Source organism: Diabrotica virgifera, chromosome 3 (assembly GCF_917563875.1).
Source record: "Diabrotica virgifera virgifera chromosome 3, PGI_DIABVI_V3a".
Classification (NCBI taxonomy): Eukaryota; Metazoa; Arthropoda; class Insecta; order Coleoptera; family Chrysomelidae; genus Diabrotica; species Diabrotica virgifera.
Window position 1 is genome coordinate 211788637 of NC_065445.1, and position 18636 is coordinate 211807272.

The following is an 18636-nucleotide window of genomic DNA, read 5'->3' on the forward strand; positions in this document are numbered from 1 at the left end:
AGTAAAAATACCTAAAACTTTTTTAAACACTTTAAAAAAATTTAATGAGTTTTCCCCAAAAAGTGCTTCATTTTTTGGGTTTTTTCACGTTGAAATATTCGATTTGGAATTTGACGAATAAGAACAATTTTTTATGAGCTACAAATTTGCATTTACTTGGTCGATACATTTCATTTTTGTATAAGCTACATTTTTGCTCCTTACTTACGAATTCTTACTTTTTGAGTTATTTGCGAAAAACCGCCTGATAACGTGGTTTTTTTGGTTGAACAATGTTAAACATTTTCACTCGTAAATAACTCGAAAAGTATTGACTGGACCACCTCGGTGGTGACATTGAAAATTACACGGTATCGCCGTATTTCACGTTCATTTACTGGGCTACAACACATATAAGTTTTTGTTACACATGCCGCATTTAGTAATTTTTAAAGGGGGCCCCATTTCCAATTCTGCGGGGAGGCCCCGGCGGATTTTTTTACGCCACTGCTTTTTTGTACTGGCTTTCGTGATAGCTATATATTGCTCTTTGTATTTTCCTCTCTCATCTTTCTAAAAGGTCTATTTCTCATTTTTAAGCACCCATATTTTGCATGCATTATGTAGCTGGAGGACTGATAACTGTTTTGTTGATTTCAATTTTTGTTTTTCTTGAGACATATTTGGATTTCATTAATGATAGCAGTGCTCCATATTTTTCCTTTTGCAATTTTTGCTTTATCATCCCTTCCCCATCTTCCTTTTTAACTTATTTTACATCCAGGTAAGTAAATTGTGAGTCTCTTTTGAACATACATGTATTTTATCCTACTAGCTCCAGTGTGAAATTGTCTTCTTTTTTATCTGCTTCTGTGGTTATATTTTGTCTTTTCCTTATTTATTAGAAGCCCAATTTTTTTGCCTCTTTTATTATATTGTTCATTAAGAGGTATTTTTATTTCCTACATATTTTTAGTTAGTGGAATTCTTCTTTTGTTTCAAAATTGTTTGATTTATAACCCTTCCATGCTATTTCTTTTGTGGTGTTGTCCATAGTTATTTTCACCATCCTGGCCATTTTACTTGATAGATCCATCTCTTTCATTCTTTCGTACATCTGTTGTTTCTTCACCGTATCGTAGACCTGATTAAAGTCGACGAACAGGACATATTATCCTGCTGTTTTATGGTCGTAGCACGTAGTCTGGATTTTTCAGAACAAATGTTTGGTCTGCCTGATATTCGGCCTATATCTTTTCCGTGTATTATTATAGATTTTTCCTTATGATTTGTGTCAAGATTTTGTAAAGACACGCCATACCTCTATCATTTTCACATCTCATTTTGTCACCTTTTTCTATATAGGATATGTCCTTGCTATGGCCGACTCTCAAGACATTTTTTCTGTCCCCATATGCTTTTAATCAGGTTATGTATCTCTTTACGAATCCTTTTCCCTTGTGACTTTATCATCTTAGTCGACATTTCTGTTATTCCTGGGCTATTATTGGTTTTTAGTCCCTTTATTTATTTTTCTATTTCTTCTTTTGTAGGTATTTCTACTACTATATGATCATCTTCAATTTCATGGATTGTTTCCCTTTCTTTTACTTTTTTTTAATAGTTGTGTGAAGTCAGTTTGCGAATTTCTCATTATTTCCCATGGTCATTTATTAATATTCCATCATCATTTTTCATCTCCTTTGTAAATAGTTGGTGCACATTTTTTGGTTCCGTACATTGCTCTTCTCTTCGTCGTACGTCTGCCAGTTATATAACTGTCCACTTTATTTTCTTTATTTCTTTTCCTAGTTCTAGCAGCTTTTCTTCCCAACTTAGTGTGCGTATGTTGAATGTAGCTATTGACCACTCAGTTATGTGATGTTTTTATGTATGTTTTATGTGTCTGTTTTTGTTTTTGCTTAGCGAATTTCTATCCCTTCCCCCCCCCCCCAGAATTCATGCGAAATCTACTCGCCAGAAGTAAAGCGATTCGGATATTGGACATGTCATAATGGGTGTTTTAGCCTTAACTTAGGTTATATAAAGTATTTTATTTTCCTCCTACACACCGGTAAACCTGCTCGGGAATTCCCCTATCCGACACTTGAAGACGCGCTCTCTAGGAGTTACAGGTTCCCCGAGAGATATTGTATAGTACGTAATTACCTGTATTTAAAGATGAACCAGTATGATTGTCTCTAGGATGTAGTAATAATAATATCAGTATAAAGAACTACAGTAACCTATGAACAAACAAAATATATCTTCCTGTTTAATTTTAGTATGTTATATTAATATATATTTCTTGGTTTTAGGTAAGTATCATCTGTTAAAACTCTCGTGCAATAATGGAATTTAACCAAAACTAACATACAACGCATCAACTGTTTATTTGTTGTAAAGGAGTAAGTACATTAAGCTGAATTTAAATTTTAATAGCTATGGTATGTTTTTCTGATTGCTTTTGTCTTGAATAGCGAATCTTTATGCGTAATTGTCGATGTCTTATGCTTATGTTCTATAGACAAGATAAAAAACTTTTTGATATCTCAATGAAGCTTTTTGATATCTCAATGAATTTTTGGCTTATAATCATTTATAATACTTTTGATATTTTTTATGCCACACGCTTGTAGGTAAATACAATGATAATAATTTGGTGAAAAAAATACTTTAAAAAAAAAACCTTCAATGACCAACAACAAAAAACAAGCCGATATATTGCAAGGGACAATTCTCCCCTTCAATTTCCCGTGGCGGTATTTTACGAGTAGGTACCATCATTTTTACGGGTTATAACTTTTACTCTTTCACTCTAAATGCCATCTATATGTTGGAACATAAAATTTAAGAAACAATGGTAATACGAATGGTAAAAACCTGCTATGTTGTTTCCTATTGGTTATAAAATGACCTGTTTTTTTTTTGAATAGTTATTTTTCTACGGCCGTGCTAAAAGAGCCACTTTCACGCACGGCGTGCGTGAAAGTAAATTATCCCGCACTGCACGCGGCGTGCGGGAAAGTAAAATACCTTTTAATATGGCATTATAATATATTATAACACATACAATAAACTAATATTTAGATATTATTTACTAATTTATTTCAAATTTATCTTATTGTGTTCATGTTTTAATGAAATTAGCGCGATTATTTCATTCATAGGAGATTCTGGCCAATAGAAAGCTACAGAAATCTGAATTAAATTAATAATTTTTGATAATTGCCCGTCGTTAAGTATATTGCGCCAGATGCCCTTCGTTGCTACAAAAAAAATATATTCAGTGACATTAATGACAATTAATGTTTTAAAAATTATAAAAGTGATGACTTTCAATCGTCAAATATTTATAAAAACTTTTTGTTTAATTTTACTAATTTGTACTTAAATAAATAAATTACAATAAAATTTTGGTTTTGAACAGTTTTATTCATGAAATAATCGCAACAAATTGCACTCGAACTCTAAAATTAATATAGAATTTTTGCCCTCGTGACACTTTGACATAATTTCACTCGCCTTTGGCTCGTGAAATTAAAACTGTCATAGTGTCACTCGGGAAAAATTCAATAATTTTAGAGCTCTTGTGCAATTACTACTGATTATTTCATTCATAGGAGATTCTGACCAATAGAAAGCTACAGAAATCTAAATAAACTGATAACTTTTTTGATAATTGTCCGTCGGCAAGCATATTACGTCAGATGCCCTTCGTTGCTACGAAAAAATACATTCAGTGACATTAATGACAAATGTTTTAAACATTATAAAAGTGATGATTTTCAACCGTCAAATACATATTTATAACAACTGTGTGTTTAATTGTACTAATTTGTACTTACATAAATAAATTACAATAAAATTTTGGTTTTGAACAGTTTTATTCATGAAATAATCGCAACAAATTGCACTCGATCTCTAAAATTAATATAGAATTTTAGAGCTCTTGTGCAATTACTACTAATTATTTCATTCATAGGAGATTCTGACCAATAGAAAGCTACAGAAATCTAAATTAAATCGATAATTTTTAATTATTTCTCGTCGTCAAGTATATTACGTCAAATGCCCTTCGTTGCTACGAAAAGATACATTCAGTGACATTGATGACAATTAATGTTTTAAAAATTATAAAAGTGATGACTTTCAACCGTCAAATTAATATTTATAACAACTGTTTGTTTAATTGTACTAATTTGTACTTACATAAATAAATTACAATAAAATTTTGGTTTTGAACAGTTTTATTCATGAAATAATCGCAACAAATTGCACTCGATCTCTAAAATTAATATAGAATTTTAGAGCTCTTGTGCAATTACTACTGATAATTCGATGAAATAAAATTATTTTGACATAATATTTAAAAGTCAGATCAGTAGACAATTACAATGGTTTTGAACCGTGCGTCGTCATGGAAACCAATACCGTCGTCGTGGTAACCCATTATATTGAAAGTTTGGTTTTGACAACCTTGTCAAAGAATTAATTTGTGTATTTTCACTTCTAAATAAAAATTGATATAACTCTATTTTTGTGGCTTTTTTCCAAACCCTTTTGTGGCCCTAGAAAAAATATTGTTCCTAACTCATGCGGAAATTGTCTTCCCCGCACTCGACTGCTTGCCCGAACTCCGCTATCGCGTCGTTCTGGTCAAAATAACTATTTCCTAACTAGTTCGGAAGTTCATTTTCTATTAATACAATAACTTGAGCAAGTTAATCAAATGGTTTACCTTGGATATCCGTTTACACTCAAAAAAAAATTTAGTTCGTAATATTGATTAACAGTGATTATTGAATAGTATTTCATTGTAACAACAATTTAATTTTTTGTTTCAACGAACTTTCAAAATAACTAGAATACATTAATCAAGAACACTCAATTTATTCAGCCAATAAATTAGTTTCGTATATTTAATAAATAATAGTAATTTTGGCAGCATAATACTTTCTTGATTTCGTAGATGATAAGGTATTACCTTTGTTTATCGTGACAATGTACAGATTTCATTAAAACAATGTACAAATGTTGTTAATATAGAGTAATATATGATTATTCCATAGATGTAAACTGATTTTTAAGACAACGAATGCATTAATCAATCTACTACTGCGTTTAATAACCACAATCAATGCGTTCATGGTAACAATAAACGCAGTTGTTGAAACAATAAATGTTTTATGAGTGAAAAATTAATTTCGACCACGTCCAAGTAATCTGTTAACCGAGATACACTAGTACCAAGCGGCGCCGCTAGGAGAACACTCCAATAATGAGTCGCAGATTACTTATATGAAACGTGCTCATTTTGTACTCTAAAACCGAGTAAGGTATGACAAAAATAAAATAATCGTTTCGTTTTAATTCAGTTCGAGTCTCTTGCTATCCTCTGACATCTGATGTTTCGGAATCTATTCCTTGTCAAAGAGGCTTTACAAGAAGACTGAATTGATCCATAACGAAACGAAGAGGAAGTGCAAATATTAAAATATTTACACTGGAGTATGGTTAGACTGTCCTCTAACGGGAATGATGAAATGAGTGAAAATGTTTTGATTGACCATTTGAAATGTAACGGCTTTTCCTTATGGTGATACCCCGAGCTCCTCTGTGTTACCACTGTTTAAAAAAGAATTATTTGCCGAAGTACCGAATAATTTCATTTCGTTTCCAAGTGTAGTCCGTACTGGAAGGAAGTTTTCGTATGTCTATTATCGTATTAATTTTTTTCGAATCCTGTAAAAACTAATTAGTATTTTTGAAAAATTTAAACGCAGAATAAAATATTACAGTATTATCAAGGATCTGAAGTCCCTGAGAACTTCTATAATGATTATTTTAATAAGTCACAGGGGCGAAAAAGAGAAAATTTAGTATGATTTTTAATTTCAAATGTACCATTCAAAAGAAACTTTTTGTTTATTCTAGGGGACTTTCAGCCCTCGGTAATAATGTAATTTTTTATTCTGCGGTTAAATTTTTCAAAAATACTTATTAGTTTTCTCAGGATTCCAAAAAAAATAAATGCGTTTAAAAAGAATTCGATCGAAATTTTGCACCTGCGCTCTCAAAAAGGATTAAAGTGGTATACATTTTTGGAATCACTATTTCAAACGCTTTTAAATGAGCTGTCACATGATGTACTTTCCCATTTAAAAAAAAATTAAAGTTTAAAAAATTAAGAACATCGTTTTGGTGTTCCAATAAAACCAAGAATTTTACAAATTTTAATTATTGCTTTTATTGTCTGATTTAACATTTTTATTAATATTATGTACCTTTTTCGTTGAGTGTAATTGTAACACAGAGAGTCACGGTGAAATTAGATCCAGGATAGAACAGGCCAGAGCTGCTTTTAGAATAATATCCAAGGTATTATGTAACAGAGACCTAAAATTGGCATTGAGGATTAGCCTACTTCGTTGCTACGTGTTCTTGGTCTTACTTTATGGTATCGAGTCTCGGAATGTGAATAAAATCGATCTAAATCACCTTGAGGCTATCGAATTGTGGTGCTTTAGAAAAATTTTAACAGTTTCTTGGTTGGACAATATTCGAAACTCTACAATACTAGAAGGTCTTAGCAAGAGTACTGAAATGGAAAATAGCAGGCAAACGCAGTCCAGGACGAAAAAACTACATGGGCGAAGAACTTGAGAGATTGGTATAAAAATCCACGAGGAAAATAAAATTCCTGTAGCTGGCTGTATACCATAAATCACAAAAAATACAAGATCCTTTGTAAAAGGTATATTTAATAGACCCCAATAAGGGTTACATCACAAAACAAAACGTTTTCGGATTAATAGGTAATCCATCATCAGTGTTAATCCCTAAAATAGTAAGTATAACCTAATTAATAATAGACAATGTTATAAAAGTTGACTAAGGTTAAGAATTGACAGAGGCCATAATTACAATAGACTGCATGCGTGAGCCACCAAAAAGTTATGGGTGAAAGCCCTTTAAAAATTTCAAGATCTTAAATGATACTACATATTATTATTATTACAGATGGATGTTGCAAATTTTTCTGGATATAACCCAGGGCAACACAGGACTCTAACCCACGTGGATGTGAAATGCAAGGAATGAACATCACATAATATTGAAAATTCAGTGTCAACTGAACTGAAAGGTGAAAGGTGAAAGAACGTATGTCAGTGACAGATTGTCAATGCGACGTTATAAACTATTTTGTTACTTCAGCCAATGAATTTAAAGTTTATGTTGATGTTAAAAATAAAACCTTATCAAATATCCATATATTGGTGTTAGAAATATTCGAACATAAATGTAAAATTGTGAAATATAATGTGATGATTAAATATATGAACATGACCAATGATAAATAGGTACTACTATAAGTACTACTATAGATACTACTATATGTACTACTATAGGTAGACTTAGAATTATTAAAAGGCCTTTTACGAAATGCATCTAGGATATCAGAATTTGTTTAATATGTACATAAATGTACAATTCTAAGTTATTGATTAACGTGTGACTGTTTTGATGACTGATAATTTAATCTTATGTGTTGATTATAGATGAACTTGACAAAATTGGAAAGTGATGGTATATTTCGTTTGGCTGAAGAAATTTTGTTGTTATGTGTGAATGAGAATGAGACTAAAAACACTTGATAAGACCGATAACCCAAGAGACTCAACCACAAACCGCCCAAAATGAATGGATGTATAAGGAAGAAGGGTGGAGAATCAGGGTGGAAGGATGTGGAGATAATCAATGTAGAAAATAAAACGAATATGTAGAAGTATGTCTAAATTGCTGTAGGAGTGAAATAATAAGAATATGGAACGATAAAATGTAAATAAAATGTATTGAGAGTTTGAAGTAGGATGTTGCTTACAGAAAATTTGTATAGAAATAAAAAAAAGGTAGATGATATTGAAAGTATGATGATACACATAAGATGAGAGTATGATGATAAACATGGAGATTAACACAATTACAACTTTTCTGTTTCTCTTTAACTATTTCTAAGTCCTCATACATGTCCAATTTTAGGAAGTTTTTTTGAGGAATGTTATGTAACAATGAGATATCTTCTGGGATGTTGAGAGTATGTTTATTTTGTATGAGATGTTGTGAGAAAGTTGAAGTGTTCTCTCTTTTGGTATGTTCTAGGGAACGAGAAGCTAGAGATTGGTATAATGTTGATACAAGCATGTTATTCAGGGTGGCAGTGAATAAAATTGAAATACAATCCAACAAGTGAGACCTTCTCGTATTGTGTATTTCTCCTTATATATTTTCGCGCAAGGTCACCCGCCAGGTCTCGGTTGTCGGATTGTAAATTGAATTAAAATAAAATGAAGTAGCTGAGAAGACATGGTACATAAAGAAGACAAAACTTGGGCTACTTTCTCTGGTATGAAGTGGTCACTTGAACACTAATTAATTAACAAAAACGAACAAGAGGTAACTTTAGTTGCAAAGGCAGTAATATGAAATTTTGACAAATTTTATATTATCGCTAAAAACATCAAATGAATACTTTTCTAACAATAAAACACCGAAAACGTTTGTTTTCTATACTTCCACAAAATTTATTACAAATAAGTCTTCCATCAAGTAACGGTCGAATCCATCAATCGAATACTTTTTTGTTTATCGGTTGCTACGCTTATAAACGATAAGCAATCCATGAAATATTTATACTCCTATTAAGGGGATGGGTACGTATTTTCGGCTCCATTGCAATAGTATTTAAATGGGGATTCATTTTTTTCGAATCCTGAGAAAACTAATAAGTATTTTTAAAAAATTTAAACGCAGAATGAAAGATTACGTTCTTACCGAGGGCCGAAAGTCCCTGAAAACTTCTGTAATGTTTATTTTAATAAGTTACAGGGGTGCAAAACTAAGAGAAAATGTAGTGTGATTTTTAATTTCAAATATCTCATTCAAAAGAAACTTTTTATATATTCTAAGGGACTTTCGGCCCTCGATAATAATTTAATCTTTGATTTTGCGTTTAAATTTTTTTAAAATATTTATTAGTTTTTTCAGGATTCGAAAAAAATGGACACCATGTCCGTAGTGATAATTTCCAAATCGAACATTCGCTATCTTTGTCATACAACGCACTGGGTCAAATAGAATATGATGACAAGACAGTGACAGTTTTAAATATTTGACATGGCATCGGGAATATTTTGAGTTGTTGATTAAATAATATGTTATTGATAGTGTATTTGATAAATAATTGATTTAAGACGTTAACTTAATAAAAAATTATTTATTGTTTAATATTTATGGAAGATCCAAGCAGAGAATACATCAGGATATATTCTGTGATCCAAGTATTTTGTTGTTAAAGATGTTCAAAATTGTAAGCGTTCCATAGTAACAATATATTATTAAACAATCACTTTAACACTTTTTCTCTTTTCTCGATTGAGTATTAGTTTTTGTTTTACATATAAATTATTACAATCACTGAATACGTGTTAACTGAATTAACTGAATTAATAATTTTCAATCATACAAATAACAGTTATCCAAGAACACTCAAAAGCCATCTCTTTAAAGTTAATGAAGACATTGTCAAGTAGAATGACATTCTACTAATGTTTACATATCCATACCAGTGTGAATTTTACTACACGTAATTTGCCGTGTAAAGACAGAAAAAGTAGGGATAGCCGTAAAGTATTTGCGAATTATTACGAATTTGCGAATTACAAATAATTAGTTTCAGAAATACAGGGTGTAACAAAAATACAGGTCATAAATTTAATCACATATTCTGGGACTAAAAATAGTTCGATTGAACCTAACTTACTTTAGTACAAATGTGCACATAAAAAAAGTTACAGCCCTTTGAAGTTACAAAATAAAAATCGATTTTTTCCAAAATATCGAAAACTATTTGAGATATTTTATTGAAAATGGACATGTGGCATTATTATGGCAGCAGTATCTTAAGAAAAAATTATAGTGAATTTTAAACACCCCATAAAAGTTTTATGGGGGTTTTGTTCTTTTAAACCCCCCACACTTTTGTGTACGTTCCAATTTGATTATTATTGTAGTACCATTAGTTAAACTCAATGTTTTAAAAACTTTTTTGCCTCCTAGTACTTTTTCGAAAAGTTGAGGTTTTATCGAGATATTTTGAATAATTGTCAAATCCACCACATATTTGTATCGGTGCCGCCCAAAATCCCGACAGCCAAAATCCCGACAGCCAAAATCCCGACGGCCAAAAAACCGACACGCCAGAATCCCGACAGGCCAAAATCTCGACATGCAACAATCCTCGCATAAGTAAAAATTCCGAATTTTGTTTAATACTTTTAATACAAAATACTTTTGTTTAGTAACAAAAAATAAAAAACAGCTGGTCATAGACAAAAAACAAGAAATAAATGTAATTATATTTTAAAAAGAAACTTATCAAACCTGTCGGGATTCTGGCCTGTCGGGATTTTGGCCTGCCGGGATTCTGGCGTGTCGGGATTTTGACCGTCGGGATTGTGGCTGTCGGGATTTTGGGGTAGACCAATTTGTATATGGTTAAGGACGATTATGGAGACTTAGTAATAATATGAAAATTTATTTATGATTTACATTTTTAGGTATATTTTGAACCATATTAAAAAAGAAGCCACATCTCGATAAAAGGTGCCTTATCGTAAAAATACAAAGAGGCAAAAAAGTTTTAAAAACACTGTGTTTAACTAATGGTATCGCAGTAATAGTTTAATTGGAACGTACACAAACATTTGGGGGTTTAAAGGAACAAAACCCCCATAAAATTTTTATGTAAACATATTAAAAAAGAAGCCGCAACTCGATAAAAACTGCCTGATCGAAAAAATATTAAGAGCCAAAAAAGTTTTAAAAACATTGAATTTAACTAATGGTACCACAATAATAATTTAATTGGAACGTACACAAAAGTTTGGGGGGTTTAAGGGAACCAAACCCCCATAAAATTTTTATGGGGTGCACAAATTTCACTATAATTTCTCTTTAAGATATTCCTGCCATAAGATTGCCACATGTCCATTTTCGTTAAAAAATCTCTAATAGTTTTCGATATATTTGAAAAAATCGATTTTCATTTTGTAACTTCAAAGGGCTGTAACTTTTTTTATGTGCATATTAGTACTATAAGGTAAGTTAGGTTCATTCGAACTATTTTTGTTTCCAGAATATGTGATTTAATTTATGACCTGTATTTTTGTTACACCCTGTATAGTTTAAGTCAAAAGTTGAAAATGGCCAATTTCTATGCACACCAATTTACTTTTAATAAAAATTTTTTGGATACTATATTCGTATTTGATTTCCTAGCCATGACGATTTAAAGATTTCAGTGGAGCACCAAATTGAAAAAAATTAAACGGAATTCAAGCACACACACCCTGAGTCAACGACAGCTGTGTGTCTTGATTGCTTATTTCCCTTTTTAGTCCCATTATTTCGAAATTACTCTACGGGTATATATAGCAGCCGATAAGCAACCCATCAAGATCAGTTCGTTACTTTGGTGGCTATCTGCGATCTAATAGGCTCTCGAATATTACTGATCACAAGTTAATTTATTTCGAGGAAAAACAGCGTTTAGTAGCTTCCTAAAGAGGATCAGATAATGTCTGAGAATCAATATTATAATCCTTAATAAAGTTAATACGTGAGAATTTCATATTTTTAATTATTTCTAAACGTTTATTCAAAAAGTGACTGAAGAAGAAGAAAAAACAAAAAGATATCGCGAAAGATTACAATTTTATCTTTCAGATATACAAAATCTATTCCAGTTTGCTTGGCCCTCTTATTTCATTTATACAGTGTCGGCCAAAGAGATAGTCCACCTCGATATTTGGCAGTAGTTATTAGATTTTGAGGAAATGCCTAAACAGGTTGATTTTTATTTTTACATTACAATTTTTTGATATATATTTTATACTAGTGACGTCATCCATCTAAGCGTGATGATGTAATCAATGATTTTTTTTAAATAGGAATAGGGGTCGTGTGGTAGTTCATTTGAAAGGGTATCCAATTATCTATTCAGTAATATAAACATTAACCTAATTATATATACAAAGTGTCCAAAAATTTTTAATTAAATTAATTGACAAAAAAATAGAAGAATGTGTGTAATTTAATTTATTCAAAATACATTCTACTGTTGTCAGAAAACAGAAATAAATGTTTGTTTCACAAATAAACATTGCGTTTTAGCTTACATTCAATGTTCAAGCCAGCTCCCGCAATCCACCTGCCTCTTGGAAGTTGGAACATTTAATTTAAGCGAAAAGCAATGTTTATTTGTGAAGTAAACATTTTTTGCTGATTTCTGACAGCAGTAAAATGTGCTATACGTAACATCTTAAGGCTCTTATTCTCAGCTCCAGAGGAAGATCTCGATTAACAAACATTTTTTTCATTTTTATGAATGCCTTTCTTGCAATTTCGATGCGTGTCTTGATTTCTCTACCGTGGTCGTTGTTATCTGTTAGCGAGGTTCCCAGATATTTGTAGGTACTCTTTCTACTTGTTTTCCCTCGATATCTAGCCTTCTTACTGTGTGTTACTTAGAAATAATCATGAACTTGGTTTTCTTAACGTTCATTTGTAGTCCAGATTTTATACTGACTAGATGTAATGTAATCTATTTACTAATCGTTGCAGTGATTCTAGACTGTCTGCAAAATAGCGGTGGCGTCTGCGAATCTTATGTTGTTCAAGATTTTTCCGTTTATTGATATACACTGTTCTTCCTCTGATATTGCTTCCTTAAAAATAGCTTCGCTGTACAGATTGAATAACAACGGAGATAACACGCAACCCTGTCTAACACCTCTTTTAATTTCTATGGTTTCAGTTTCGACATTTTCGATTTTAGTCTTTGCTTTTTGGTTCCAGTACACATTGAAAATAACCCGTATATCTCGACTGTCGACATCCTTTTGTTTTAAAAGTCTAGTTCTCTACTGATCAACTGATCCCAAATTCAATAGATTTTGGATTCATCGAAGACAAAAAGGGCTATATTCAACGACTTTAGGACTGTCCCTTCAAGCTACTGAAAAGCGGACATACCTTTTGTATACTTTTCTTTTATTTGGCTAAATTATTCATTTGAATATTGTAATCGTGAGATATGGATTTAATATACAAGTCCATGTGGTGAGACCGCTCCCGTCTGAAAAAATTTCTGATTCGGTTTCTTTGTGGATTCCTATTCAAAAATGTCACCTTTATCAAATCTGAAGGGTGCCGGGCGGAATTTTTGGGCAGAAATTGTTAAAACAATTTTTTTAAACAAATACAACTATCACATTTTTTTGCTCTACAACATATATTTTAAGGTTTTTTGGGCCATTATAAACAAGAAAGGTATCTACATTTTTTTCTTAAAAATTGATACTTTTCGAGTTATAGGCGATTTAAAATCTGAAAAATGCGAAAATGCGCATTTTCGAGGCTTAAAAACTCATATTTAAATTAGTATTTTTAAGGTTGCCAGATACTTAAGTTGAAGATTAAACATTCAGCTTCTGAATATTCTGAAGATTGATCGCTTCTAACCTAAATTTACAACGTTGTTTTTTAATTTTTAAATATGCGTGTTTATCCGATTTTTTTGCCGGTGCGGCGCGCTCTATTTCAAAAATCTCCTATTTTCCTTCCAAAAATATTTTCTATAGATTCTGTGGGATATGCTAAATAAAATAAGTTTCTTGACATTTTTCTCAAAAGTTAATAGTTTTAAAGTTATAAGCGATTTAAAATCCGAAAAATGACAAAAAACTTATTTTTGAATTTTAAATCGTTTATAACTTTAAAACTATTAATTTTTGAGAAAAATGTCACAAAACTTATTTTATTTACAATGTCCCAAAGAATCTAGAAAAAATACTTTTTGGAGGAAAATTGGAGATTTTTGAAATAGAGCGCGCCGCACCGGCAAAAAATCGGATGGACTTGCATATTTAACAATTAAAAACAATGTGTTTAAATTAAGGTTAGACGCAATCACTCTTCAGAATCTTGAAGCTGAATGTTTAAACTTCAATGTAAGTATCTGGCAACCCAAAAATACTAATCTAAATATGAGTTTTTAGGTGTCGAAAATGCGTGCACATTTTTCAGATTTTAAATCGCCTATAACTCGAAAACTATCAAATTTTGAGAAAATTTACAAGATACCTTTCTTGTTTAGAATGACCCATAAAACTTAAAAATATATGCTACAGAGCAAAAAACGTAAACTTTTGTATTTGTAAAATTGTTTAAACAATTTCTGCCCAAAAATTCCGCCCGGCACCCTTAAGATTTGTTTAAATGGGACATTTTTGAATAGGAATCCACAAAGAAACCGAATCAGAAATTTTTCCAGACGGGAGCGGTCTCACCACATGGACTAATACTCAATATACCCTAATAATATCAGTTGTACTGGGTACTCTAAAGAATTATGTGAGGTTATATTATAAGTTTCTTGTTTGCATTCTGGGCTTTTTATTACAAATTTACGAACATTTATCATCCAGCAACTATTTTGTTTCCTTATAAATAAATAATCATTATAAATCGGTTTTTGACAGACACAATAATGGGACATGAGACTCGGTTCTCGCTGTCGTCTGGAAGACAAATTACTTCTTGGAATAGCAATTGGATCAAAGGAAGAAATTGGGGTAATTTAATTAATTAATTCGTCCAGCAGTCAGCACATTTATATATCTGTGCATTTATAGTCGGTGGCGATTACAAAAGCGGAGGAAGCAGAACATTTGAAGTGAGCGATTTAGAAGAAAAGAGGCTCCCATTAAAAAAATACAATTTGAACAATTTCATGTCGGGCGGTTTGTCGGTTTCTAGGAAAGCGTTCGTGCACGCAACTGTTTATATCAAGATCTGTCAAATCGTTGAAGCACATTAAAATACTGAAAAGTTTCGAAGTATGAATTCAGTGTCGGCTCGCTTGTACAATTTACAAGAACGTCCTTTGAGAAGGTCGACTTCAGACAAATTAAGTGAAACATAAAATGTTTTATTGAATAATTGAAGATCATTATTAAAGAAATATTTTTTTAAGAAAATATATCTAATTGTCAAATATTAAGTAAAGAACATGACAAATCAAAGTCCAAAATTATAAATGATTCTGATAATGATAATATATTTGTTGGAAAACTAACCATAGAATTATAAATGTCTAAATATTTATGTTGTCAAAGGCCACACTTCCAAAACTTCCGGTTCCTCAAAAAATCGCATTTCCACTTACTTCCGAAAAATCACTTCCACTTCCGGCCTCTCCAAAAGTTTTAAAACAAGTAACGCCACGCCGCTTTCTCACACTCAGCATTTTCATCGTTTGTAAGTTAAGTTCTCATCTAAAAGTTAAGTTTCATTCTCTCTCAATTAAGTAGTGCAAAAGCAAAGTAGTTTTATTAAGTTTATACGTGTTTTTATAGTTCTCATATTCAAAATAAAAAATCAGTACATCAAGTAAAAATAAGTGCAGTGTATAATTTCATTTCCTAAAGAAAAGGAAACAGAACCAGTAACCTACACACCCAAATCCTGTAATCTGTAAGTACTTACAATACTTATCCTCAAATTTGACAGGTCGTCACGAGGGTTTGACGCTCTAGGAGGAAATCTGTGGCACACCCCCCGTTATTTCCCCCCTAATATTATTATCAAATCTTACTTGGATGATAGGAAACAACTGGTTAGAGCAAATTACTCTAGTCTCAAAAACATTGTATGTGAGGTACCTCAAGGTTCAGTATTGGGTCCTCTACTTTTCCTTATCTTTATTAATGACATCACAAGTTTAAAAATCGATGAAAAAATCTTTTTTTTGTGCTGATGATACCAGTATCACTTGGAGCAACTCAAATATTGCAACTCTTCATGCTAGTATAACTTCTGATCTACTTACAATAAAAACCTGATCCGACTCTAATTTGCTTTCGTTTAACGTAGATAAAACAGTAGCATTATCTTATAAAGGAGCTCTTCAATCCTTACCTCTTAATAACAGCCAGATCAGTACCGTTGATTCTGTAAAATTTCTTGGTATTTTTTTAGACAGCAACCTTAAATGGTCCCTTCATATCGATTTTTTAAGGAAGAAATTATCTTCAGCTTGCTCTGCTATAAGATCTGTTTCGAAGGAACTCAATTTAGCATCTTCCAAAATGACATATTTTTCTTTGTTCGAGTCGCATCTTCGATATGCCCTTCCTTTTTGGGGTTCTGATACAGCTGCCCAATTCGATGTTATTTTCAAATTACAAAAAGGAGCAATAAGATATCTGTTTGGTCTCAGAAGAACAACACATTGCAGAAATTACTTTAAAGATCACGGAATTTTAACTCTTCCATCTTTGCATATTTTAGAAACTGTTTGCTTGATTCGTAAACATCTACATGTCTTTCCACCAAGATCTAATCATGACTACTTCACGAGAAATTCTACCTTTGACGTCTATTTACCGACCGCGTCCTCTGAGTTAGTAAAGAAATCTATATTATATTCCGCAAAAAAAGCTGTACAACCATCTCCCTCTACAACTTAAATCTGCAACATCTTTCTCCAAATTCCGTAAAATGACAAAAGCCTACCGATCTGAAAGACCGTATTATTCAGTAGAAGAATTTCTTAATCAATAACTAAGAAATTACTGTACCCTTTGTACAAGTCGTATATTTTTTTATCTATATATTTTTTATCTATATTTGGGTATCATATGCAGCAGCCTAACTTGGTAAACTTATTACTTACTAAGGTAGACTATGCAATTTGCAATTTATTTAAATTTTTAAATTTTGCAATTGATTGTTTCTGTTTACTTCATTATTATTTTTTTGTGTTATGTTGACGATTTATGTAATTTTGGTAAATAATTGTTTATTGTTTTGTTTTCGTGACTTTTCATAAGCTTTGTCGATAAAATTGTACAATCTTCCATGACAATAAAGCATATTTCTAATTCTAATTCTAATGACATTTATAGTAGTGCTACATAGGTAAAACACGCTACACAAATGTTAAAATTAAGGAATCTTGGGGTCCACACGATACTCCAACTGAGATGTTGAAGCTAGTATGTGAAGATATCATAAAAGTAGTAGTAAAACTTTTTAATGCTATATTTAACAATGCAGTGAGTCCCACAGACTGGCTGTTCATCTTTATCGCAATATCCAAAAAACGCAATGCTAGAAAATGCTTAAAATATCGATTAATTCATCTAACGAGCCACACTCTTAAGATCTTTCTAAGAATAGTCCACCACAGCAGAATTAGACGCAAATGCGAAGAAGATCTCGAAGATACCCAATTTGGGTTTAGAGATGCTATGGGAACTAGGGACGCAATTTTTGCGCAAAATATCCTATTTCAAAAATGCTGTGATCAAGAAAAAGGTATATTTGAATGCCTTGTGGACTTTAAAAGGCATTTGATAAAGTACAGTATGTAAAATTAATACAGAGACTAAAAAATTATGGGAATATATATGACAAGGATATTCGTGTAATTAAGAATCTGTACTGGAATCAAACTTCATCATAAGTGGCTCGACAATCCGTTGTTGATCTTGGCCTGCTCGCAAAGAAATCGCCACTCCTGTCGATTCACCACCACCTTCGTGGTCGTCCTCTACTTCTTGTGCCCTCTGGTTTTAAAAAAGTTAATTTCTTAGTGTATTCGTGATCTGGCATCCTAGCAATGTGTCCAGCCCATCTAAGTCTCTGCACTTTAACGAATTTCACAATATCTGGATCGGTTTATAACTGATACAGTTATCTGAAGAACTGGAATCAAACTGCTATAGTAAAAATTGGAGGTAACTACACCGACGAAATCTCCATACAACAAGATATCAGACAAAGTTGCCTTCTGTCCCCAGTTTTGTTCAATGTTTACTTGCACCAGTAATTTAAAAAGGCACTTGAGTGACACTCATATGAAATAAAAATCAACGGGGAACTATTTAAAATATGTAATTATATACGCTAATGATACAGTAAGTAACACAAAGGATAGTTGAGTGCTATATTTGGTCTGTACTTTTGTATGGTGCAGGAGTGTAAACACTAAAAGTATCAAGCACGACCAGAATTGAAGCGTTAGAAATGCGGATTCATAGACGGATGCTGCAGATACCTTGGCCAGCAAGAAAAACGAATGAGGGAAGTACTAAGGAGTGTCAACAAAGATATAGAATTGCTAAGGACTGTTCAATACCGAGAAATATCTTAACTGGAACATATAGTGAGATAAAATCAATATAGAGGAAGAAAACTGAAAAAATTCGTCATTGGACTCAGATATAAAATGAAGGACAATTATTATTACAGTGGAACCTCGATAACTCGGATTAATCGGTACCGCGGCCGATCAGGGTTATCTAAAATCCGAGTTAGCCGGAGAATATGGTAAAAATTGATAAAATACGGTATACTTACAGATACACTCCGTTATAATTGAAATAACATGAAATATATATGCACAGTACACATCTAAATTAGGTATAGTTGTATAGAGTATAGAGTTGGTCCAGACAGAGTATAGAGTTGGTAAACCACGTTCGCGTTCCGCACAAAACCACACATACAAAGCGTCGTTGAGAGTCTCAT